Source organism: Gymnogyps californianus, chromosome 3 (genome assembly GCF_018139145.2).
Source record: "Gymnogyps californianus isolate 813 chromosome 3, ASM1813914v2, whole genome shotgun sequence".
Taxonomy (NCBI): domain Eukaryota; kingdom Metazoa; phylum Chordata; class Aves; order Accipitriformes; family Cathartidae; genus Gymnogyps; species Gymnogyps californianus.
Window position 1 is genome coordinate 1,074,415 of NC_059473.1, and position 25,843 is coordinate 1,100,257.

Sequence of the window (25,843 nt, forward strand, 5' to 3'; positions counted from 1 at the left end):
GAAAACCCCTCCTGCGGGGAAACGTCAGAGCGTTTTACAGTGATCAGAAACGCCGAAGCAAAACATTTCAGTCTTTCCGAAATTAATTCTGCTTTTAAGGAGGAATAGACTTTCCATTTGGCAAACGGGTAAGACGGTTTGACTTCTTGTCCCAAAAAAAGAAAAACAAAAAAAAACCCACAAAAAACCCCAAACGTAAAAAGAAAAAAAAAGACAGAAACTGGTATTTCCCATCAGCTGGAAACTCCATTTTTTGCTCCGCTCCTCCCCAAGCCCTCAACTCCCTTAGCTCGGATGGAGGCACCACTTTCAGCCTTGAAGCGCCGTGCTCCTGAGCAGCCCCTGCCCCGCAGCTAACAGGGCAGGGAGCAGCGTGGGGACCCACCATCATGCCTGGCCAGTGATGCTCTGTCTTCCCCCCCCCCCCCCCGATAATATTTCAGGTTGCTTTTTCATCCAGGCTGCCCCAAAACCCTCCCCTTTCCTCGGACGTTGCCTGCCCGGCAGCGAGGGCTCATAACGAACAGCGCTGGCACATCTCGCAGAATACTATTATTAAAAGGAGCTGCAGCACAGAGAGCCTGTTTAAAATTAATACAAAATTATAACCCTCTCAAGGGAGGATCGGATTTATTAAATTAGCCAGTTACTGCATGAAAAAGGGGCATGAGGCTTTTTTTGTTGTTGTTTCTTGTTTTGTTTTCAAATCCTTAAAAGAAACATTAGAAGTGGGAAGTCCAAGGAAACACACTTAAGATTTTTTTTTTTTTTTTAAAAAGAAACTTTCTGCCCTATTAGAAGAAATACATCTGGACTGCCAGGTTGCAGCCTGCTGCGAATTAAATGATGGGTAAAGATCTTGGTAATGGAAGCAAAAATAGATGTTGAAGGTAACTATTCACCTCAAGACTTGTCATAAGAATACAGCTCGTGATCTTAAAGAGAAGTCCACACTTAATACCGAAATAGGGGTAGATTAAGGTACCCATATGGTTAAAATAAACAAATATCTTATTTTTTCTGTAATTCTTTGTCCTTTGCCAGCTTGCCTCTACTCACTGCGAGCGGACCCACTCCTGCGCCACTGCCTGTGGATTTCCCTGGGGCTAATCACAACACGTACGGTCAACCAAAACCATCCTGGGATCAGGGTCTTCTACAATGGGCTTCGGGGTTTTTGGCAAAGCTCCTGGCATCGATAAAATAATCGATATTAAGTTACTATCACAATTATATCGCTTATTGTTACAGACCAATACCTTCACTGCAACACAATTGCTGAATGTTGCTTTCAGGCTAAATTTATGGGCCAAAGCAAAGTCACTTGAAATCAGCAGGAAACCCTGAGAAACGTATGCACTGTGAAACATTAACGCTATTTTATTAGTGGCTTATATTTTTACTGCTGTGATGCTTGGCATTTTTGCATCAGCTTAATATTTTAAGAAATCCCCACCACCAGTAGTACAGGAGTCATTTTTCTTCCTCCTCCTCCCTCGCTGTGACAATAAAAATGATTAGTGCAGACAAAGTCCACAGAAAAGATCCCCACGCCGAGCCCGGCTCAGAGCTGCAAAAACACCCAATAATTGATTTTTAGCATCTGCAATAACGGATTCCATATGTGCCACTGTCAACCCCGACGCCTCAATTAGCCCAATGCATCCGAGAGCCGGGCACTGGAGCGAGCGGGCTGCAAGCTTTGCAGTTCAGCGCCGGTTTTATACTCTTGCCAGTTTATCCACCGGGACCTAAATTGCTGTTCTCCGTTCTGCTTACATGCTCATTGCTTTTCTCCTGTTAGCGACTCGCATTTAAGTGAACTTCTTTTCTTCCTAATTTCCTAAGAGAAGGGCAATTTTAATTCCTCCTTCAACGCAGAAAGCCACCACTGCACGTGCTTAGGTTCACTCTTCCAAACCATATAATCCACAGGCACAGAATTGCCTCCTATAGACTCCACTAACACTTAAATGCATGCGTGTAGTATGAACTATCACAAAAAACCACGCTGCTATGTCTCCCTGTACATCTGTATTGGGCATGTCCTCTCCTGTCCTTCCAATGGCCTTTTGTAGAGGGACAACTCCTTTATTACACTTAATATGTCTTTTTCTGGGCCAAGCATGCATCTAGGTCTGGAGGTGGTAAAAAGACATTCAGGCACGATGCTCCTGTAGTTCCAGGCTTTTTCTTGGAGAATTTAAGCGAAAAATCAACAAAGTTCTCGTTTAGCCTTCACTTGGGTTCTTTTCCTCCATTTAAACGCCAGCTGTCATACCGACACACAAGGGAAATAACACAAAGTTGAACTAGAGATGGGTTTTGCTACTCCAAAAGCAGTTGCCATGAAAAGGGAAGATCCTTTCACCCGGGTCAGCCCCTCGCAGGTCCAGGAAGCCAGCTAAAATGGTTTCTTAAGTGGATCCAGGAGATCACATGGATCTAGAGGCTGCCAAACCAAATATTGCCCTAAAACCCACACTACTTCGCCGGACCTAAAGCGCAGGCATCCCTCTGCAGACCTGTTCTCACACCACGGTGTCTCCTGCATCGCATGCTAAATACATAAGTCGGGACACCGAAATGAACACATCCAACATTAAATAATTCTACAGAGCACCTCAGACTATTTGATGTCCTTGTAAAAGCGCCAGCTGCCCGAGCCCCGTAACTGCAAAAGAAATGTGTCTTCAGACCCAGCCAAGCCCCTGCATTTCCAGGTGCCATTATCCAGCCTCTGGAAAGTCAATGCATCCACTTCCCACGTTGCTGGGAGGTGACCTTTAAAAAGTCATTTTGGTAACAAACTGGGATTTTAATAATTTTGCCAATTCCGAGCTGAGCCCTCACTGCATTTCTCCATCACGTCTTATCTCCTACAGCTCCAGCGACAGCAACTGGTCTTCTCTCTGACCCTTCCACCCTCCCAAAAGGCACTGATGTTTGCCAAACCTACAAAGTGGCCAAAAAAAAAAAAAGAAAAGCCTGCAGCTTTCCAGTGAGCAGTCCTGTGATGAACATGATTCATAACAAAAATACCAGAGGAAAGTAGTCAATTTGCTTATTTCTCCCCCGCGTTACTGGCAGGTTCTGTAACGTTATGTACTTTTGGGCTTAGGTCCAGATTAACCATGTTTAAGTGTAGGAAAATATAGGTTCATCTCAAGACGTGTGGCTGGGCAGAGGAGCAAGCCAGATCCCTACTCGGGGAGGAACTGGGCCATGAGATTCCTCTACCAACTCATGCTGTGGGATCCTGCCCAGCCAACGCAAACCCGGGCACGTCACAGCTGCTGGGTGCTTGGGTGCCCCCAGGACGGGCTTCGGGCTAGGGCTCCCTCCAGCCCACAGCGATGGCCCAAGAAGATGCCTCGCTGGCTCGTTTTTGGGGTTAGGAGTTGTCGGTTTAATTCGCAGCTCTGCGAGCGTTACCCGTTTACGTTCAGCATCTTGCAGGGAGAAGGTTCAAAGCTTATAAAGGGATTTACTCACTTCAGTCACAGCGGGACGAGGAGTCTTGCATTTAACGTGGAGGAACAGGGATGGAAGTTGGGTGTTACAACCGGGAAAGAAAGCCCTGAGGAAACAAACTCACTCCCTTGTATAGCCTCTAGTAAAACAGAAATAATACAAATGTGTTTGTTTTGTCCTGCTTACAGGCTGTAAAAGCTGCTTGAGCAGAAATGCAGCAGTCAGGCACTTTTGCTGGAGCCCAGCTCTAGTACTGTCAGCCCCAGGAGTTCAAAAATCATGAGCTAGATCCAAAGAAAATAGAAGACAAGCTCAGAAACCAGGCAAATAATAATAAGAAAAATAATAAATCCTGAGTTCTTTTCATTTTCCTTCCCATTTTTGACTCAGGGTCTTTTCAAGCTTTCCTCTACAGCTACGAAGCCTAGAGGCTTTCATTTGCTAAAAACACAGTTGTGTGTAATGACACGACTCAAAAGCCAGGGCTTTAAAAAAAATACACCCAACTTTGTCAAGGCACTTGCTAAAGTCACAAAAGCTTAGACTGCAGCATTCCTGAGAGCGCTGGGGCACAGGAACGGTTGTGTGCACGTATTTAAGCGTGGGTTATTTTTCTAGGGTTAGTGCAATTGTTTGCACGGGTTCGGTTAAGCCCGCTCCCCTGACACAGCACCGCTGGCGTTAACGATGCTACTGCAGACACGGGGTAGGCATCTCCACGGGGCACGACGATATATCCTCGCGTCTCTGCACCACGGCGGTGACGGTGGGGTCTTGTGGATGGTGCATCAGGCAAGGACCTAGCAAACACGGGGTGAGTTCTCGCCTCCCGGCTTGCTCTGGGACAAGCCACTTTAAGCCCCTTCGGTGCTTTGGTTTCTACACCTGCAGCACCAAATGGAAACCTGAGCCTTTGAAACACGTGTTGTGTGGCACATCGTGCACTTCTTGGTCACCACGGTGCGAAAAAATAAGGTGGAAGGAATGTGAAAATGAGTTATTGCCCTGCAAGCGCCTGTTGTTACACAGCTCTTTGGCACCGCGTCCGTCCTCCGTCCCGACCCAGCAAAGCGCAGGGGGGTGAGGTGATGCTGGTGAGCTGTGCTGGGACACTGCCACGTCTGCCGCTGACACACTGGCACACATCGAGCAAGGACAGGCTCTTCTCTGCCTCCGCTGTTGCTCTTGGCTCTGAAGTTTCACCTTTCCTCTAAGCAACACCTGCTTCCCAGTAACGTGCAAATATCTTGGCACGTGCCTTCCCGACAGTGTTTTGGAGCAGATATTCATCAACGCCAAGAGCTGCTCTCCTGGTAGCCAGTGAAAACCTCCTGGACCATTTGGCACTTGTATTCCACAGCTGCGCTCTCAGTGGCAGCTTTCCACCCAGCTTTCGTCCGACTGCATTGCTGTTGGACCGCGTTACCTCTTTCCAGCTCAGGCTTAATGCCATTAAAAGAGCCTTAATGACTTGGAGAGGCAGCACAGTTGCAAACGATGACAGGACTTTGGGGAGCAAAACTCAGGGAGGTCAAAGCTTCAGCGGTTGCTCACCTCGTGTCCCCTGGTGCCCACGCCATCCAAGCTGTTGTGCTGAAAGGTTTCCAGAGCAGCGATGCTCCCAGAGCCCTTTGTCCTGCCATGGAGTTCAGGAGGCAGGATATAAACCATGCTGCATGCCTCTGAGATACCCAAATCCTCGGGGACAAGGCATAAATTACACCATCGCTGCAAGAGCATCAGTCTTATTTGTCACCATCTTCCTCGCCCCTGCTCCAGGTGTCTTTTCCAGGGCTGGATTAGGGAGCAGTTTGCCTCTAGCCCACGCTAGCCTATGCCTTTTTATCATGCCACCAAGCTCTGAAAAGTCCAGAGTGGAGATACAGAGGTTTCTCTCTTCTCTGCTTCCTGCAGAGTCCAGTGTACAGTGGTTCACTTACAAGCCCACGTGCTCCGAGATTAATTCTTAGCAGAAAAGGGGGACGTAGCTGCAGCCCCCTGCACTGGAAGATGCCTCATGCCTTGAGAGTCAGATGTCCCGGCAGAAAAGGCTGGGTTTGCTGCCTGCTGCTCCCACGTCTTAGCACTGGAGTGAGATACCCCTACGGGACAACCCCCCGTCCCCATACAGATCCAGAACGATAACAACATCCTGAAGTTTTTTTTGGGGGGGGGGATGCCAGGACAGGAACATCCCAGCCAAAGCTGACGCCTCGTGGGCATTGCTGTTTTCCCCATCACAGCAATGTGTACCAACTCCAGCCCTGGCATCAGCTGCAGTAAACTCCCTGCCTTATGGAAGCTCTTGAAAAACCTCATCTAAGGCAAACACGCAGCTTTGCTTTACTCAAACCTGGACGCGTTTAGCTTGGGCTAATTCAGCACCTCCGTGGACAGCCCTGCTTTGCATCTCACCAGCTCCTCCTGCTGAAGGCAGCGTGGCCGAACCGTGCACCCCGGGGGGCCCAGGGAAAGCGGTCCATGCAGCGGAGGAGCCCCTGGGCGCTGGGGAAAATAACTTATTAAGGTGCTCCAGGCAAATCTGAGAGACCTTGTGTCACAGCCAGGGCACAGAGACTTTTTCCTGCATTAAAACCATAAGCTGGGAACAGATCCTAGTGACACTGCGAAATTCAAGTCATAAACTGCTTAGTTTTCTTTTTTAATTCCCATGAACATTCTGCCCTTCTGGTTATGCAAATACTCAGCCCTCCCTCTCCTTCCGAGTCCGTGCATTTGTGCTATAATCTTTTTAACCCTGTGCAGGACAGCAGTCTGCCAAGCAATGGCATCTGTCTTGAATCTAGAGAAACCAAACGATACCCCTCCAACAAGTTAAAGATCAAAGGCTAGATTTATCCCCGGCCTCTCAGATATTCAGCAGGTACCGCGCCGCGTGCCGAACGCAGGAGGAGACGGGTTTACAAGGGCAAGAACAAAATCCGCCCAACAAATTAACGCATCACTCAACTCCAACGAAGTTTCGTGGCAGAAGCGGACATGTCAGAGACCAGGGACGGCACTTGCCGCCTAGCTAACATGTTCGAGATGGACTAGAGAAATTCTTACATCTGCCAGAGGAATGGCACAAGAAAACAACTGCACCATAAAAAACCTTTGTGAAGCGGATGACATTTGGGCCAAAATAAGTTTAAGATGAGGCGTTCCTTTGAGCTCTTCCTTGGTTTGTTTTTTTTTTTTTTTATCTGCTACTAAATATTTTGTCATTGGATAATTTTTGGCTCTGTTCTGCATTATTGTCTAGTTGCTGTGTTTTCAGTTAAGGGTATTCGCCTGCGAGCAGCCGCAGAAGAGGGAACCGTGCACCAGTACGACTGCGAGTGTCTCGTGACTTCAGCACAGTCCAAGGAGTCTTTAAGCTACAAAAAAAGTGGCTTTAAAGAAAAAAAAAAAAAATCTGTTTTCTTCTGGACACCAGCTACATCATTTTTATTTTGCGTTGCCTTCTGTCCCTCTTTCCCTTGAACGTTTCCCTTTTTGGTCATAAAAAGGCAGAGGAAACGATACTAAACCGAGAAGGTTTTGTTTTCAAATCCAAAGTTTTCCAGCAACCACTCAGATAAGTCTAACATATCAAGCTTGTTTAAGTCACTGATATAATTTTGTCTTTACACTTTTTAAATTCATTAAAAAAAAAAAAAAATCACGATTTTTTCAATCACATCCAGGCCAAGACCCCAAACTTTTTTCCAGAGCCACAACTATTTGGCTTTTGGAAGGACCTTTTTCAAGGTCAAGCCTGGTGAAAAGCAGATGCTAGCATGCAGAGCTAACCCACAGACCGGCAGCTTACCTGGCCAAAAAGCAGCAGGTAGTTCTTTCTAAGGAAGACAGAAGATGCTCATGGTTAGCAGCAGTGAGAGATGAAAAGAAAATACCAGGACACTCTGCCTCGATCAAAATCTTATCTCCTATTTTATCCTACGGTAACTCTTGTAGACCTCAAATAGAACAAAACGCAGCATCTTTGTGTACAGACGTTGTTGCCATCTCTGTTTTCGTTTGCAACGGAATGCAGAAACCCAACACCAAAAATCCAACCTAATTCTGTTGACTCCGGGTTAGGACAACTGACGCTTTGCTTTTAATCTCGGTCTGAAAACAAGTGTTTGCCTAACGACTGTGTGTTGCAACACCCGCTTTTTGCCGAAATAACTAGCCCAGCTTTCAGAATCACTAGCAAATTCAGGTCCCTACCTCGAACACCTTGCGTGAGGCAAGGAAGAACAAGTTCTCAGTATTTGGCGGAATTCCGAAAACATGCTGAAAAATACACTAGGAGTCTAGATCCTAAGCTATATGCTTTCCCCAATTTCTTTCTTATTACTGTTGTAAAATAACACGGCTTCCCAATCATGACCACCGGCAGCATCGGGGGGACACGCCACCCCAGAGGGGCTCGGCATCAGCACAGGACCTTCGCTCCCACCACGGGGCCACCGACTACTGCCCGTCACAGGAGAGCGCCGAGGTCCTCTCCTCCGCTCCAAACGGGTAACCCGCCGCCTACAATGTCTTTTCCCACGTCTTACAGAAATCTCCAAGGGCCGAATTTCAGCTGGCGGGAACTGGCCCACCCCCATCGACTCCAGTGGGGAATCGCTGATTTACACTGGCCAGGGAAGAGAGGCTACTGAGCAATCATCATTAAATCACTTCGTTCAGGACCAAACTCCAGTCGCCGAGGGCCAGGCTAAATGAAAACTGTCTGGCTTTTACACAAAACTGCACAAACCCCAGAAAATCAATTTTCTGGGTTTTGTGTAATTTTCCACTGGGCAGAAGAGAGAGTCTTTATTCCATCTGGCCTTTAGAGGAAGGTTAGGGACTCAACAAGAAAGAATTCAATTGACCTGAAAACAGAAAACAAGAAGTTTCAAACAGTGAGACAGAACTTGGATTTCTTGACCAGTTTTTAGCAGAAACGCTATAAAAAAAAATCCAAAACCCTGAATCGAGAAGACATCCACGCTCCTCCCTCCCGTTTAGTAACTTCTCATCCCAAAAATCCAACTTTTTTTCTTCCTTTGTGGCGTTGAGGAGTACTTTGCTCGTCAAGAGCTCACTCCCAAACATTTCTGGAGTCTCTGAACATTTTGGCTTCCCACCGGACTTTGCGTGTGAGCAGACGGAGCCAAAATAGGGAGAAGGAAGAGAGCCAAGGGCTCGGCGGAGACCCATTGCATGCAACACGGAGCATGCTGTGCCTTTGGAGCGAGGGACGCTGGCACGGGGCTGATTTACACTCACCCAGGACCCGAAGCAATGCGCTTAACCACAGAGCGAAGAAAAATGCTCCCTGCCCGTCTTCCCTGCCCCGCTGCCGAGTGCCAGCAAGCAGCCAGGAAAGCCAGCAAGGGCCAGGAGGAACGGTAAATCAGCAGCCTAGGGCGAGGCAAAGCGCGGCATGTTTACCCGCTTCGGTCTAGCACCTGAGATTTCCAAAGCCCAGAAAAAAACCGAAGCCGTCATTAAGAGTGCCAGAAGCATGGGGCTGGCCCTTCAGCTGATATAAATCAGTTTATTCTGACTTACACCCGTCAAGAATCCAGCCGCTGAGCTGTTTGGCTTTTTTTTTTCCTCCCCCCCCCCCCCCCCCCTCCTTATTTTTTCAGCAGAGCGTGCTTGCCCTCGCCAAGCTGCCTGGAATGAAAAACAAAGCCCAATGTGCCATGACGGACGCTTCTAGGCATTACCGCAATGCAAATAATAAATACTGGGAATAACCCCCCTGGGATGGGATCCCTCCCCTTGGATCCCCGTCGGAGGGCGGCAGCGCAGTCCCATATTTTGCATGCCAGACTGGTTAGCAAGGAAAAGCCCGAGACCATCTTCCCCACAGCGCCGTACACCTAAGCCCAGCTCACAGCTGCAGAAATATGGCAGGACTGGGCCCACGCAGCCTACAACAGCGGGAGAATTTATATTCCCTTCACGCGGGGAATAATCCCGAGGGGTTGAGCGTAAGGATGACGCAGTTGTAGGAAAGTGAGCAATTCCTGCCCGAACCAGAGGCTGGAAACAAACGGGCCCCTTCCAGTAAGGGAAGTAGCGGCAAGGAGAGCTCATTGTACGTTCCCGAGAGCGATTTGATGCGTGCCCGCCCACAAAAGCTTCAACAGCCATCAAAAAAAGAGAGTGATTGGCTTTTTTCTTTTTTTTTTAGTGTGTTGCTTCTATGGAACTAGCTGGAAATTGAGACTACGTCCTCGATGCTGGGATAGCACAAAGCAGCGAGGAAGTCGTATGTCTAACAGTACTTTCCCAAATGGAAGGATTTGCCCCCAAGACACTGGGAAGGCCGAGATGCAGGCAGGGATCCCCGTAGGCAGCGCTGCTGGAGCCTCGCTGCTCTCCGCATCCTTTCCCTGCCAGCACCGAACCAGCGGAGAAAAACTGCAACGGCATTCCCGAGAGCAGGGGAGTTACAAAAACGTGCCTCTGCGGACACAACCAGCCAAGTCCGATTTACGTGCATTTATCCCGGGAAAGAGCAAAGCCAGGGAAGCCCGGCTCCTGCACGGCATGGCGGATGACCAACACCCTCAGCAGAAGAGCTCTGGCTCCTGCCACCATCCAGCCAGCAGCCGAGGGATGAGGAGAGGTCCTTCCCCTTCGGGATGGATGGGTGCATGGGGTGTTCCCCAGGCTGCGAGCCCCCGCACCCCATTTCCAGTCTTAGTGTGGCTAAGTCTGAAATCCCAGAAATGCCATTTCACCAAATCAATATCAGTTTGCACTGAAATACTGAGAGAAACAGAATAAACCATGCTCCTATGACCACAATTTGATTTTTACTCTTCATATTTAATATACCTTAATGTTAAAACTCAGTAAAAGAGTATTTAGTATTCAGTTTTCCAATTTACATTCTTTTCCTGCTTACAGCCTTTCCTCAGCTAGTGGCACGTGTCAACGTGACACCCATTCCTTGTCAGATGCAACGCTTGTATATCCGATAATTTCCAGTCAGTAAAAAATAAATGTTTCTGAGCTCAGTTGTTTGGGAAAAGGGAGCGTAGAAATGCATGTATGTATATGCATACATGCATAAATACATAGTTATGTGGCTAATAAATTGCTTTGTCTGAAAACAGAAAAAAGTAGCTTTTTATGCTCTTAATTTTCTAAGGGAAATCTTTGGTGAGATCCAACAATTCAGGAAGAAAATCAAATGGTCTATCAGTGAGCCATAAAAAAAAAAAAAGTATTGACAGAAATAAGCCCGTAATACAGACCTGGTGTACTTGATGAGTAAATACATTGAAGCAGGAGACCACATCTCAACCTGAACACACAGTATAGGATGTGCCAATATTTTACTTGAAATAAGCCAGCAGCTTTGCCCCAGGCCGGCCCGAGGAGCGGCTGGTGGGGTTTAAGGGATGCTGCACTCTGCGACGGATGCCTGGCGGAGGGGAACCTCACCAAAACCCAGTCTGGAGTTATTCTAGCCCTCTGCAATTGGAAATGCTATGCAAAAAATAAGATATGTCAGCAGTCCCCCCTGCCTGCCTAGCATCTTGAAAGGCTGGAGGAGCTTTATATGCTGTGGCCCTCGCGATGTGAAAGAGTCACAAGGCCAGTGGATGTCAGGAGAGCGGCTGCTTCAAAAAGCTGCTCTGGGTAAACCTGTCAGAGCCGATGAGTAAACATAACGTGAGCACAGCCGCTGTACCCGGGGAGGAAAGCAATTGCTTTTTCTCCAGAATAAAAGGAAGAGTTTTGCTCAGGGCAACATGGAATATAAACGTGCAACTGTTCCGCATTAGCTGCGGCATTCTTCTTTTTACCACCCAATTTTCCCTTTTATTCTACGGCAAACAGTGGAGGTTCTCTATTGCACATTGGGGGCATCCAAACTGGAAATCATTAAAATATAGATTTCAGTTATAGTGGACCTTCTGTGAGTGGAAGGAAAGATTGCCACAGTTTCCTGAGTATATGATTTAATGATGTGTTCTGCATTTTCTTAATTTTCCACATTTTAAAGGCCTCTGTTCTCTATTTGGTGGAGGAGGGATCATTCAAGAGGCACGGCAGACACAGCTGCTGGAAATGTAAAATCCAGAATGCCCACAAACAGGACTTGGATAGTTGCAGGGGGAAAGAGAAGGCACTTCGTAGTTGGGTCATTTATGTTCTCATAAAGGCACAAATTCCACGAACAGTAAAGCATGATCTTTAAACAAAATCCAGGGCTAAAAGGTAGCCCTCAGTCAGGGTGCTTGGGGACTGAGTGCAGTGCTGCGCCTCCTCCCACAAGCCACCCATCAAGGTCCCCGGACATCCCCTGCATTGCAGGACACGAAGGAAATCCCGATATCAGGATTCACCTTACGGCTGGGAGGCTGTGACAGTGAGCAACAGCCAAACGGGCAGCTCGGATCCAGTATTTTGGGGCTCCCCATCACCTGCGAGACCTGACACCTCGGTGCAGACGCTCTGCACGTGAGATAACTCGAGGTTCACAAGCAGAGACAGCTTGAACATGTGCCGTTCCTCCCAGGATGCACTCTCCAAAAGAAACACTGATTGACGCTATACATTGCAGACCCATCGTTCAGATACGGGGCTAGAAATCTTGGACAGATTTTCATTTCAATGCGAGCTGAAGGTGCGGTGGTTGGCTTGGGTTTTGTTGGGTTTTGTTGTTTTTTTTTTTTTAAACAAATAGTTGAAAAATATGGAGAGAAAAAACACTATCATTCAAATAACATATATAATCCAGGAATGAGCTGTGCAGAGTGCATGTCTGTTATGTATAACTTAAATTTATACCCATGGCAGAATGAAATCATCACTTAAAATAAAGTCAAATGTCCATTTTTCAGATTTAATTAAGACATCATTTTGATGGAGGCTAAGCTAACATAAACAAGCCAAGAAAGGCAATATGAAGAATGAACTGCATATAAAACCTGGAGCTCGTTTGTATGCCTGAGCTGCATGACTGAAGCTGAACAGTATGAGTGTCTTACATTGAGTTACAAGTGTTTTCTGCTGTGGTTTAACGTAAGAAAGGTAAATATAAAGAATTATTTTTAAAAATAACTGTCAGAATGAACTCTGTGAGCCTTGCTCCCTTGTTTTTATCTCTCTTGACTTTGGAGGGCTTTACCCTGAATGTAAAGCATCCTTGATACTCTAAAGCATCTACATTGTCTATGTGGGCAGGGAAGGTCCAGGAGGCACAGGCACACATTGCGTCCCTTGGCAAGGGAGACCTTAAATATATGCATTTGAATTTATAGAAAAAGCGTGAAGGGAAGCCATGCAAACCTGCTTCTTTCTCCCAGCTGAGGATCTGCAAACCCTATGGGAGGCAGGCTCAGGAACCCATTTACACCCGTGGCTTCGTTAGCCTATGGGACAACTAGCAAGTGTTGTGGTAGCACGAGCGATACTAAAATCACATCATTACCAGAAAAAAAGACAAAATCGTCTCAAACAGGAAGGCAGAGACGCCCTGAGGTCTGTTGGATAAGAGGTTCACCAGTGCCCCTCTGGCTACGTGGTCTGTTCGGTAAAGAAATGAACTCTGCGAACGCTGAGGTTTCGCCGCTGGGTCTTGAGGTTTCTCCTGGAGGTTTTGTACCCCCCAGGAGGACCGGGGCACTCCAGGCACCCAGGAACCGAGCAAATGTTTGCGTCTTTTGCACTGTGAACGCACAAAGCAAGCGCAAAACAAAATCGCTAAAATACCGTAAGCTGTCATCCAGGGCAAAGATTCTCAAATCATGTTTTTCCCTCTCATTCGTTGGGAGATGAGGCACTGGATGGAGATAAACCAGGGTAGTTTGCTGAGCACTGCCTCTTCTAGATCTGTGCCAACGTGCTGCTAAAAACCTGCCTCAACGTATTCAAAGGCTGTGAACCTCTTTTTCCTTATTTCGTTCCTTCACCAAATCTTTAAAGGATTAATTTAAAGATCACAAACAAACTCGCACCTATTTAAAGAGGGCTTTTTGGTTCCCACCCATGGGCTGTTGTGAAGAATAAGAGGCATTTACACCAAATTCCTCTATGGAAATTGGGAATATGCCGCATTTTGCACAGTCCCAAATCTTTCTCTTCTACATTTCCCACCAGCTTGAACTTTAGTTGGGGGGGGGGGGGGGGCCGGGAAAAGAGGGGAGATACTCAAAGCATGCCAAATTTCGAGTTTGATCAAAACGAATTGGGTTTCACCCAAACCTTGAAGCCCCCGGGACTGCACCCAGCGTTGCTCGCGCCAGAGGCAGGTCCGGCAGGCAGTCACAGGCGGGACACCTTCGCTGGAGGTGTCGGCGCAGGTTGCTGCTCCGGGCGGCTGGAAATGATTTGTGGCAGCTTTGATTCCACGTGGCTACCATACACTTAAACTATTTCCGAAATACTGAAATTACTGCCAGGCGTGGGACCCTCGCCTTCGTTTTCAGAGATGGCTGTCGTAAATAACCGATGCCTTGTACAACGTAATTCACAGGTTAGCTGCCAGGTGCTCCCGTGTGCCACAGACCTGCGAGATACGCCGGCTTACGGGTAAATGAGAGAGACAAAGCAGGAATTGAAGCCATGCAGAGGCATATTTCCTTTCCTGATGGTGCTTGTAAGTATTTTCTGTATTAATACCTACTGTTTCATCAGGAGCATGGCTCTCCATCAGTTCCTCCCTCTCCTCACTGCCGCAAATAATTCGTCTTGCCATACAAATGAATTGCACCGGTCTTCTGCAGCAACCTCTCTCCTCAGCCACCTCTCAATACACTTTCCCACTGGCACTGGGAGCACCCCCGAGGCAAACACTCCTTCCCAGATAACCTAAACTATATAGGACTGTATTTCATCACTCCTGTTCGCTTGTGAAGCCCCGTCTCACTATAAGAAAAAAATCCCCCAGCTGCTTTCCTCTCCGGATGGGAGGCAGAGAACAAGGTGGGAGCGTGCACGTACCGAAACGACGGCTGTGAAGCTGTTGTGTGACGCTTTTCCCAACCGAGCCGCGAGCCGCGCAGGACGACGACTCGCAGCTCAGCCAGAAGCCCGGTGATGGAACGCAACCCCACTGGGAAGTGGTACCCGGGGGCTCAGTGGGGTGGGTCCGGGGAAGCTTTTCTGGAGTATATAAAGGCCCTGAAAGAAGCTGGTGGCATCTGCTCAGCATCACCTCAGCCTCGCCTCTCTCATCTTTCACTGGTCGGTTCAGTATCTAATTTGGGGCAAATTTTATGGACTGGAAGACATATGGACATATACTTAAGAGCATCTCAGCCAAGAGCTGATTGCCGCTTCCTGAGTCACCTACATCTCTTTAGCACGATTTTCTGTTCCCTTCCTAACAGTTTTTGTTGCACCTTCCTGAATGAGGAAAGTCAAAGAATAAGACATGATTTCAAAAGGAATCCACAAGTTGTTGAAACCCACGTTTTTCATGATAAAGGGTTAGTTTCAACACTTTTTTTTTCCCCTCTGCCGCGAACAACTTCTGAAAAAAAAAATGTTGATCTTATTTATTTCACTGCTTTCCAAAAACATCATTTGGTTTTCAAAGGATTTTCCTTTTTAGATGTAAGGTAATTACAGGCGCTAGAAATGGTAATGTGGGGCGGGCGAAGGGCAACATTTTAAACCGATCAAAATAGAGCAGTTTAAGTGACCCAGAACCATTACTCTCCAAAACTTTTGGGTGCGCAAGCTATTTTGAAATCAACTTTTTATCCCAATTTCGGACAAGGATAACTTTTTAATATTCAAATATTATTTCTACAGTGAAAAATGCATTTCCTGCCTTGCATAAATAAGATATAAATAAAGAGCCTATATTCCCAAAGGGCTGAGCCCCGGCAACTCAGCAGGAGCCGGCACACCCTCCGCGCTGCTCACAGTCTCACCCCGCGCTCCCACCTGCTTTAGGGCCGCATTGCATGATGCATCCAGCTTTTTTTCCTGCTGTTTCTTAAGTCCCAGGGCCCTGCCCGGCTCCCCTGTTGTGGTTTTGCCGAGGTGCAAGCACAGTAGCTTGTATAACCCCTGCCTTTGCAAAGCAGCAGCCTCGCAGAAATGGCAAAAGCAGCTTTCCCTGCTCCGAACATGTGTTCCTATTTAACAGAGCCTTGCAAGCAGCTGAGCAGACCTGCAGCGCAGAGCCTGTGCGCAGTTTGGACAGGTAATGGAGGCCGTCATGTAAAGAACTACCTTTTCCCCCATTAAACAGAAAAACCAAGTCTGCAATAAAACTAGCAGCGACTGATTTTATGAAGTGCGAACCAATAAACCAGTGCCTTTAGATTACACAGGTTACTTCTCCTACAGAGGCTAATGGAGTGCAATTAGGACAGAGATTTCCGCCCCCTCCAGTCCTCAAGTGTTATTTTAATGTGCCTGCAATATATGCAGATGCTGGACAAGCCCACTACCGAGGGGCTATTCCAGTGAATCCATTGATGGGGATGCTGGGTCACACAGAACCGGCAGAGCCTGTCTAAAGCCCATCGACCTCAAAGCGAAAACCCAGTGGGGCGTTTTTAACAGATTATGGGTCAGAGACCCCAGTCCAGGTACATGGCAACAGAGAGCAATAAATCTCTAACAAACAAACATCTTTCCAGAACCCTTTTAATGTTTTTTTTGTGATACGGACGTCCTTGCAGCCCATTTGAATACCAAATCCTCAATAAAACCTCATTTGGTTCACGCACACCTCGTGGCAGGCAGTTCCACCGGCTAAATAATTTCTTAAGGCAAATATATGAGTGTACATGCACGCACACGGGGCATTCCCCCAGTGCATCCCGGGTCCCTGCAGCACACGCCGTGCCCGGGCACTGCCCCGGGCTCCTTCTCCCCGCACTGTTTCCCCCGTAATTCATTCCTGCCGTGGTAGGAACCAGCAGATTTCCCCCTTCCAGCTGCCAGCGCACACACACACGCACACCACTGTTAAAACACGTATAAACAGCATCCCATCTGGCAGAGAAGCGGGGTTGCAGCACAGCAGCTATCACACCAGTTTATCATCCGGGAGCATCGCTGCCCTGCCCGTCCGAGGGGAAAGGAGGGGGGTTCAACATGGCAGGAACATCCCCGGGCAGTCGCAAAGGAGCCCCGGCACCGGGGTGGGTGCCAAGACACCCCAGCGGAGTGGGAGCCCGTGTGCCTTTCATCACACGCCCTCACTTATCTGTGTTTGTTTTTCAGCACATCTCTAACAGCAAACGGTATTTTTGGTAGGAAACGGGACAGCCGGTGCGTGTTTTGGATTAATTGGTCTCATTCAGGCAATTAAAAAAAAAAAAAGGGCTTGATCTAAAAAAAGAGTCTGTCCAAATATCAAATACTAACTGGCAGTATAAATCTCCGTAAGTGAAATAACGGCACCTTATCACCTTCTCCCCCCAGCTCTGGTTTTGTTGTCATCCACTTCTAACATATTTTATCTTTTTTTCCCCCATGTATTTTTCCAGTACTAAAAAACTCTGCTTTTTTAAGTCCTACCTAGAAAATTTTCGGTTACATCATTTGCACAAATATGTTGTTGTTAACATTGAAAAACCTCTTTGCTTGCAGTTGTATATTTTATTTGGCTAAAAATGTGCTCATGTCTAATACATCACATGTCCTCTGGTGATACTATTTAAGCTAGAAATTCCAAAACTCACAAATACCGAATAGCCAAATGTTCCAGAGCTGTACTCGTCTACTAAACATGTAATATATCTCCCCCTTCTCCAAACAGAAATAGATTTCTCTCTGATTTGTTTGATAAATTTGACCCAAGATTTCCATTTGGAGTTATTGGAGTTCCTACTGTTTTTCTGCGTGTTGGTGGGCCAAGCCCTAATCACCCAAATCTCCCCGGGAGGCCATAAATTACGGCAATGAGATGGGGCTTTGTATTCCTCCGGCCGCAGGAGAAGGCGAGCTCGCAGCGGCGTATTTTGACAGGCATGAATTTAATTCATTGTTTTATGACGGATGGGAAAAGCGGCCACGCTCGTCGCGGAGATTTACGATCCTTTGGGTCTGGAGGGTTCCATCATTCGCCAGTCATGTGAAAACAGATGGACGGACAGACACCCCAGCATATACAGGCTGACCTGGATATTCTCACCGCTGCTTACAAATGGGATCCATATGCCCGGAGAGATCTTCATTAGCGCACAGCCTTCCAGATTGCACGAAGCACAGCTCCCTTCTCGCTTGCCAGAGCCGAAGAGGCACGCTGCCGAAGCCTTGGCTCGTGGTGGTGTTGCAGGCGTGAAGACGAAGCCGTGGATGCAGCCCGTGCAACCAGCAGCAGCCGAGAAACCTCCACCCTCCCCTTGCCTGTATCCCAAGGAGCTGATTTAGCCATTCGATGCTTATCTCCACGAACACACGAAATACCCAAATGTATGCAGATAAATGTGTCATCTCCTCTGCTTTACCTGGGTTAATGGATGTCGAGCAGTGCCTTTTTCCAGGCGCAGCTCAACTGTAAAACACTCCTCGTGCCTTTGCCTGACAGATGAAATAAGGGTGACTGAAACGTGCGCACGCTTGAAACCTTCCAGATTGAATGCTTGCCGGTGGAAGAGGGGGAATATTTTTTGTTATTACTACCAATAACATAACACTTAATTTTTTTAACCAGTTAAAGACCGCAAGGTGCACAAAATGCCTGTCTAAGCTCGCCTAGCAAATCCCTTTGAACAAAGCACACAAGAAGCTCTCTAAGGCTAAACATACGACTGCTTTTTCCTATTACAAGTCAATTTATGTAGGAAGACACGTGTGGCAATGTCTGTAAATAACAGACTGTAAGCAAGTCACCCACATGTCGCAGGGCCGGGGGGTGCATTCAATACTGGATCTTCTGGCATACTGCTTTGACTTAAGCCTGCTCCTACAGAAGCCAGCTTCTCTCCAAAGCATCAGTTCAGATCTCATCGATATCCAGCAAATAACTGAATTTAAAAGAAAAATCAGAGCCCTCTACCTGTGCCGTAACGGAAAACTGAGGGTTGGAGCAGCCACATCCCAGGAGCAACGGGATTCAGGTCTAATAAACAGGGGTGGCTGAAGGCTCATCATCCCTTCTCGTTCCCCTGGGGAGGTTTCCCTGCCTGCGAGGAGGATTTAGCAGCAGGGCATCTTTTGGCAGCCCAGCGCTCGGTAGGACACGGGGAGGGTGGTGGTTCCATCACAGCTGTGGGCAGAGGCGATGTCCTGGAAGCTTCGGCTGCCCCAGCGCAGAGCCCAGCCTTCCAGGGTATTGATTCACATCCGTCAGTAGATTAAACTAGCTGCTTTGGTTTACAGCCTGGAGTTTTAAAAGAAACTGATATCAGAGCCAGTTTACGTTAATGCGCAAGCTATAAGCTACGACAGCTCAGAAACGGCTCCGCGTCGTGCCCAGTGGCTGCGGCAGCCCCAAGGAGATGTGCAGGGCAGGCTCCCGAAGGACTCGCAGTGGCTTTAAGGGAAGCTTTGCCCCGAGGACCAGACTTTATTTATTAACAGAGAAGTCACAGACGAGCAGTACAGACCAACCCATCGGGCAGCTGACCGGCACATGGAGGACCTGGGCAAAAATTCATGTTCCACCGAGGAAACCGCCCAGGTGATGCCCTGGGAACGGACCATCCTCTCTGCAACCCAAGGGGGAAAGCTGCTTTTCAGTGACTTCATTTTCTTTTCAACCTTTCCCCTTCCTACTCCTGAAGATTTTAAGCCGTGCAAAGCCAGGCGCAAGATTATCATAGGAAAATATCAACAGTAGTCCCTCCTAAAGTGGGTTAGCAGTCCCTCTTCATCCTCAGCATATAACAACATATCTTAAGAGTGAAAAAAAGCTCCCCGCTGCCTTAATCACTCTTAGAAACACAAACGTACACAGGGCTACAGCTGGGAATGAACTGGAAACACTAATTACAGTGTAACGTGACATTGGTCTTTTGGGTTGTATCCTGGGGGATAACATCACAGAGCATAAGGGATCACCGGGCTGATGGGTGCGCTGGTATCTGGGGAGTTATATTCCCTGGGGAACTATGGACTTATTTCGTCAGCGTCATCTGGAAGCCCACTGCCAAATTTCAGAGCCCATCTCCATTTCTGAGCGGACAGAGGCACCCAGGCTCCTAATACCAGCACTCAATAAATACCCGACGTTGGACAGCCTGAACTCCCTTGCTTACTGGAAGTGTACCAGTCCCAATACAAAGTAATTAAAAGTGACACCAGTCTTGAAAGCTGCACGGGACAAGCCTTCCTCCAAAAGAAATCCACTCTCCTGTCCCAGTGCAACTTCTCCACGCATTCACATTGCCCGTGGTGCTGGTACACCCGCTTCCAACTCCCTTCTTGCCCCCTTATTCAGACAAGCGCAGTTGCGTTACTCTCCCAGCCACAGCAGCACATCCATCATCCCCAAAAGGGCTCAGCTCAGCTTCAAACAGAAGAGGCTCAGCTTCTCCAAGCGCCCTGCTTTTCATATTTCTATTGACCAAAATTACTAGAAAGTCACTTTAAAGTGAAAGGAGAAAAATCTCAAATAACATGACTCCAAGACCTGGGGCTTCAGGAGAATACTATTACAACGCTCATGAGAAATACTACATCAGCAAGCAGGCACAGTGACCCGCAGGTGGGTGCTTTGGAAAATATTGCCCTGAGCAATTCTGAATTCAATCGGATGTGAAAGGTCTTTAAAAAACCTGAAACCAGTTGCCATGGGAAGCCTGCAGTTGGCAGAACAAGGGTGCACTGACAGCAATTAGCATCGCTTAATATAACGGGGTGTAAGAGGAGCTAATGGCTATGCTGTAAGTCCCAAAAATCTGATTTACCAGCCTTTTAAAGGCATTGCATTGCTTGATGCAAACCCCGTTCAGGCAAACGCAGCCTCCCATACATTTCCAGAGGCTTTTGGCAACCAGCGACTGTTTTTGTGTATCTGCGCGACTGAAAAAAATTCATACTCTACTATGTAGATCCACGATATTTATACACCGAATAAAACGGCTTAAACCAGCCACCGGCAGGAAATTCCCGGTTCTGGAAGAAATTCCAGGCTCCGCCAGCCTTGCTCGTGCCTTGGTGAGGCAGAGACTCCCCGCTCCAGAAAGAGGATGACTGCCTTATGCCATAAAAGGTGCCGTTTCCAGGCGTCATAAACATAAAAAAGTTATTTAAAAAAATCATAAAAATAATACACATTTATTAAGGATGGGGAGCTCTTAAGCTCCGATTGGAGGGGCTTATCCGAAGAGCCCAGAAAGGACGTTTTTAGATCATACCTGAAGGCAAATATTAATAGCGTGTGGTATTTATTTCACACTGCTGAGCTCCTTACGGCTTGTCAATTAGGTATGTAACGCTGCGCAAATACAAACTCAGTATGTGCAGGGAAATATCTTCGGGGAAAAAAAATACGAATAAACTGTATAGCTCTTTGTCCAAATTAAATTGTATTCTACTCACAGCGCTGTTTTTCTCAGTAATTAAATAATTGCAGTTTTGCTAAAAATGGCCCTTGTAAAAGAGCATTTTGTTCACCTGGAAAAAGAGGACCTGACTCACTGAAACAAAACTTTCTTCTGCCTTTTAAAAGCCCCAATTACCTCCATTGCAAAAAGAAAAGTACCACGCGCCGTTGTATTTCTATTATTGTAATACTTTGGATAAAATATATCCAGCTATCATTTAAAATAAGAGCTACTCTCGGCTGAATACTGGCAGGCAGCGCGCGCCATAAATCCTCCCACAGCACATTCCCGACCCACCGGCCATATCGGGAGAAAAACGGGGAATTTGGTACGATAGTCTTCCAGCATAAGGTACTAATATCAGACCTCGAGGAAGCTATCCTGCACAAATACATTTTGATCTTTTAAACCGTGGCTGATCAGGGAGCGCCTCCAAAAAAAAAAAACAACCCTAAAACATTTTACTGACACTTGCAAAATTTGCCCCGTCTAAAAGACAGAAAAAACCTGCAGCTTTTCTCCTCACTTGCAGTTTTCCAGATTTCATTTTAGTTAATTCTATTTCTATTTCCCCAAAATGTTGACAGTTCTTCAAAAATAGAAAGCGTGTTTAATATTTCATGAGAGATACATTTTCCAAACAGCCACGCTGTGAAGGTAAATAAATGCAAGGTTTCTGAAAAGGAGCCTATAGGAAACCATGCTTTATTTTTCTATGATAAATCATTTACTTTGCAAACGATCTATATTTTATGAATTATGAACATCAGATGAATAGCTGTCTAGCCTGTCCAGCATTCGCCTGCGCTGGTTCTTTTTTCTCATAGGAGAGCTCTTTGTTGCATTCATTTCGTTATTATTAACTATGAGCTGTCACTGCAAAAACAACAATCATCTAGCCATCCAGCAGCAGAGATGCAGCACATCCAGGAGAGTGTCTGCAAGGACAACGTATCTCTTGAAAGCAAAACGGATCCTATTTTTAACCAGGAAAAAAAAATAAAATAATCAGAGCTACGTCAGTTTTGTACCACAAAAGGGTCCGGGTCCAGGCAGGCTTCTACGAAACCTTACGGTCAGACGTCTCTCCTGGATGGGAGACTCCTGCAAGGTGAAGAGCACCGTGTTTGTGCTCGCTCGGATGCTTAGCTCCGCTCCGGCTCTGCGTATGAAGGCGGGTGGGCGCTGCCGCCCGTCGGCCCCTGCCCTGCCAGCCCTGATGCAGCTGCGATGCAACACAGGCTCAGGCTCACCCGACCCAGAAGAAGGGACGCCTAAAAGCAAGTCCCTTTAAAAAAATTTAAAAAAATTTTAAAAAAATCAGTATTTCCTTTTTTTATTCTGATTTTTTTAAAGCGCTTAGACATCCCTGAGCTTTTGTTGGTTCCTCTCGCCCCGTCTATAAGCAAAGCATTTAAAGACTCAAGAAGCTGCTCTTGCAGTGGCGAAGCTGGGACAAGGGCTTGCAGCAGCAACCTGTTGCTAGATGGAGAAAAACCCGGACTGGGGAAGGACAGGGCTCTGGGGCTGTCAAACTTGTGCTTCACCAAGGTTTTAAACTCCTGGCTTTCGTGGCTTTCAGGCTAGAAGTATTAGAGAGATTTCTTCACACAAACTCCTTCAATTCTAGCTATATTTTGAAGTCTTACAGATTGTGTTTTGTTGTTCCTTCAGGCTGTTTGTCAATATTCCCGGTTCGCTAGATTGCTGAGGTAATTCCCCTTCACCTTCTGAAAGATAACATTCCCACTACAAAAAGGTATACCATCTCAAAAATACTATCAAAGGCTTAAAAATAGTATCAAACCCTTAAAGCCATGAAGACATCTTTCTGTGTGCTGGCTGCTTTTTTTTCCCCTGCTCTTTGCAGATATTTATAACTCAGCCACATGTGGTTATAAAGATTTATTATGAGTCTGCGGAATAAGCCCTGTTAACGTGTACAGTAAACGTCCAAGCTTTTGACTTTGCAAGCATGGTAATAACATGCACCTACCATCCGGCTAGAGAGCCAGCCACAATTAATGCTCTGTGCTTATTTGTCCAGGGCATTGGAGTTACACTCGATACACCCAGTAAGTACATCGCACATTGTATGTGGAGTGGACTGGAAAGTATGGGTCAGAGCTTATTTTCAGGAAACAAGACAGTTTTCATGGAATTAAAGTGTCTCACGAAAGGGAGTAGATGCTCTAGTGGAAGTGATGTCCTGATATGTAATGGTTTGAAGAAAGCAAAAAAATCTAAGATGATGCTGTGGGTTTCAAGACACCGGAATGAGAACATAACTGGGATTTATTTGTTTTCATTCTCTTCCTTGGAAGTTTCCAAAGCATTTGTTTCACACTATTTCAGAACGAAAACAACGCCCGAGACGGTGCCATGTCCAAGAAAGTGCAAAGTCCAACCCGGAGATGGCGGGGCTGCCCCGGCACCGGGGATGGAGCGGGAAGGCAGGGCAGCAGCACCTCGCCCAGCTCCACAAGCAGACCCGGCCTCCCCATCCTCATCCTCATCCCCATCCCCATCCCCGAGTCGCCTCCGGCCCCGTGCGGCAGCAAGCCCTGCCCTGCAAGGAAAGCCCCGTATCTGCAGAGACGCCTTTTTCATATGGTGGGAGCCCAGGGGGAAATGAGGCTGATGGGTTATGTAAGCCCTAAAAACGTAAGGGACCTTCACAGGAAGTCGTTTCCTAACAAAAAAAATCGGGGGAGGCTCCGCGTGCTTTGAAATCCACATCGTTACATTGCCCAATGGCTAATTGCATACGGTTCCATTTAACCTCTCGACGTTAAATCACAGCCGGAACTATATGGTCTAAGAGAACTACCTGGAAAGAAAATAAATGACATCTGCAATCCCCTGAACTTGGAACCCATCTCAGTTTACAATATTAGTTTTTTTTAAAAGGATATTTAAAACAACATGCAGCAGTTAAAACCCATTTAGTTAGCTATTTACCTTCCAATCTTCCTCTTTGCCTTTCCCCTAAGCCATAGGTCTCATAAATGCAAAAAAAACCCAACTGACATATGGTGGTTTTTAATGCTATGGAAGGTGTGTGACTTAAAATCTCAAAAATTTTGAAAGTGGACCCCGTTCTCCTAAGCACAGCTAGATCTTGCAGCCCAGGCCAAGACATGAATTAGAGTTTATAATGCTGCAGAGAGAATACCAAAGAATTAAAAGAAAAACATTTCAGCTTGAGTAGGAAAATTTTCTGTATTCTCTTTTACAGCCAACCATAACTTTCACGAGATGAGTTATGCTTTCTGTTATTGGCATGTTTTTCAAGTTAAATAAAAACTGTTTTCCAGGAGAGGCACCGGTGAATCCTGCTTCCCAAATCACTCTTCATCCTCTCGACCGCACTTTCTCCCCAGATCTATGGTTTTCATTCAATTCTAAATAAAAAAAAAATCTCATCCCCTCCCTCCCAGAGGCTTAAGCATCTGCACTGGGACAATAATGTGGGGAGGGCTTGTTTTTACTGGTGTCTTTCTGAGGTCTTCCAGTCTATCAGTGTTAAGATTTGTCCTTGTTTTGAGAAAGGAATCACAGGTAGAGCAATGCAATCCCATACCTGCTGTTAGCTTCGAGCTTGCTCGCTCAGGGTCACCCAGCAGGGCTGGGATGTGATAAAAAGGCTGCAAGGATCACATCAACATACTGGTCCCCGATCGTTAAATGGGGACGGGAGGATACCACCCCGTTACCCACTGGTAAATCGGCTCCTTCTGGCAGGCATCTAGTCGAGTCGCATGCAGCTCAATACTGCAACATCTACTGCCCGAAAAAAAAACCCTGCCTGACGATGCCGAAACCCTCATTTCACCCATGCTCTGCTGTTTGCTGGCAAAACTTAGCCGGGAGGAAGCACCAGGCAGAGCACACCAAGAAACCAGGCTTGGGGAGCTCCAGATGGGGTGCAGTCAAGCCTCAGTTTTAATAAGGGTGAAGGTAAAGCAGCAATGAAACTCCCACCTCAAAAGCTACGCCCAGGAAGACCTGCTCGTGTGGCCTCGTGCCAGAGGGTGAAATCCGGTCCCTGTAAAAGTCCAGAGAAAACCCAAGGCAGAGTTTAGCGGAGCTGTTTTCCCACCTTCTTGCTTTGAAGCCCGTGAGTAGAGATATCTAAATCTGAGACCCTGACTGAAGATGGGATGACGCCTGTTTCAAAGCAAGGTGTACCAAAAAAAAAAAAAATAATCAAGGCAAAATTTTAACTCTTACTTGATCCCTGTCACCCTTGTGCAGCCTCACAATAATATTCGCTACCACATGGAAGGGCGTTTGTGTGACAGACACCAGCCACGGTTCAAGCCCTGACACATCTTGTTAAACTACAATTCAGTGCAATGCTCCCTTCCAGCTCGCTAAGACACAATGCGTACGCAGTGTTGCCTGTGTAAGAAGATGTCTGAACGCAGAATACAGTGCGCTTTAAAGCTGAAACAGTGTGTGTCCACGGAAGTGCAGAGGGGTATTTCCTAACAGTCCTGTTGGCGAAACATTTTCTGCCGAGAAACTTTTTCATCAGAATCGACAGTTCAGTCAAAATCAACATCTCTGCGGGAAAAACCTGACTTCAACAATGTTTTCCTTGATTTTACAAGAAGACATTTTAAAATGAAATATTTCACTTAGAAACATCGCTTGAGACCAAATGTTTCAGGCTTGAATAGTCTAAAATATTTTGTTTAGAAAACAGGGCGCCTTTCCTACAGCATACGCAATTCTGAACTTCTTGTGCCACCAAACAAGCACGTCTTGACTTTCCACTCTGATCTAGGGTGGAAACACCACCAAAAGGCAAAAATTTCCACCGGGTGGAAATGACACTGCTAGCTGCACGGTAAAAGCCCAGCTTTTCTGTTATTTCTTTACGCTGTTGTACA

At 46.8% G+C, this 25,843-nt stretch overlaps 1 long non-coding RNA gene across 1 annotated transcript in view; it reads right to left on the reverse strand.

Moving 5' to 3' along the window:
- LOC127015282 (uncharacterized) overlaps positions 1–25,843 on the reverse strand; it is a 61,299-nt gene that overhangs the window by 29,811 nt on the left and 5,645 nt on the right. The gene's annotated exons all lie outside the window — the stretch shown is intronic.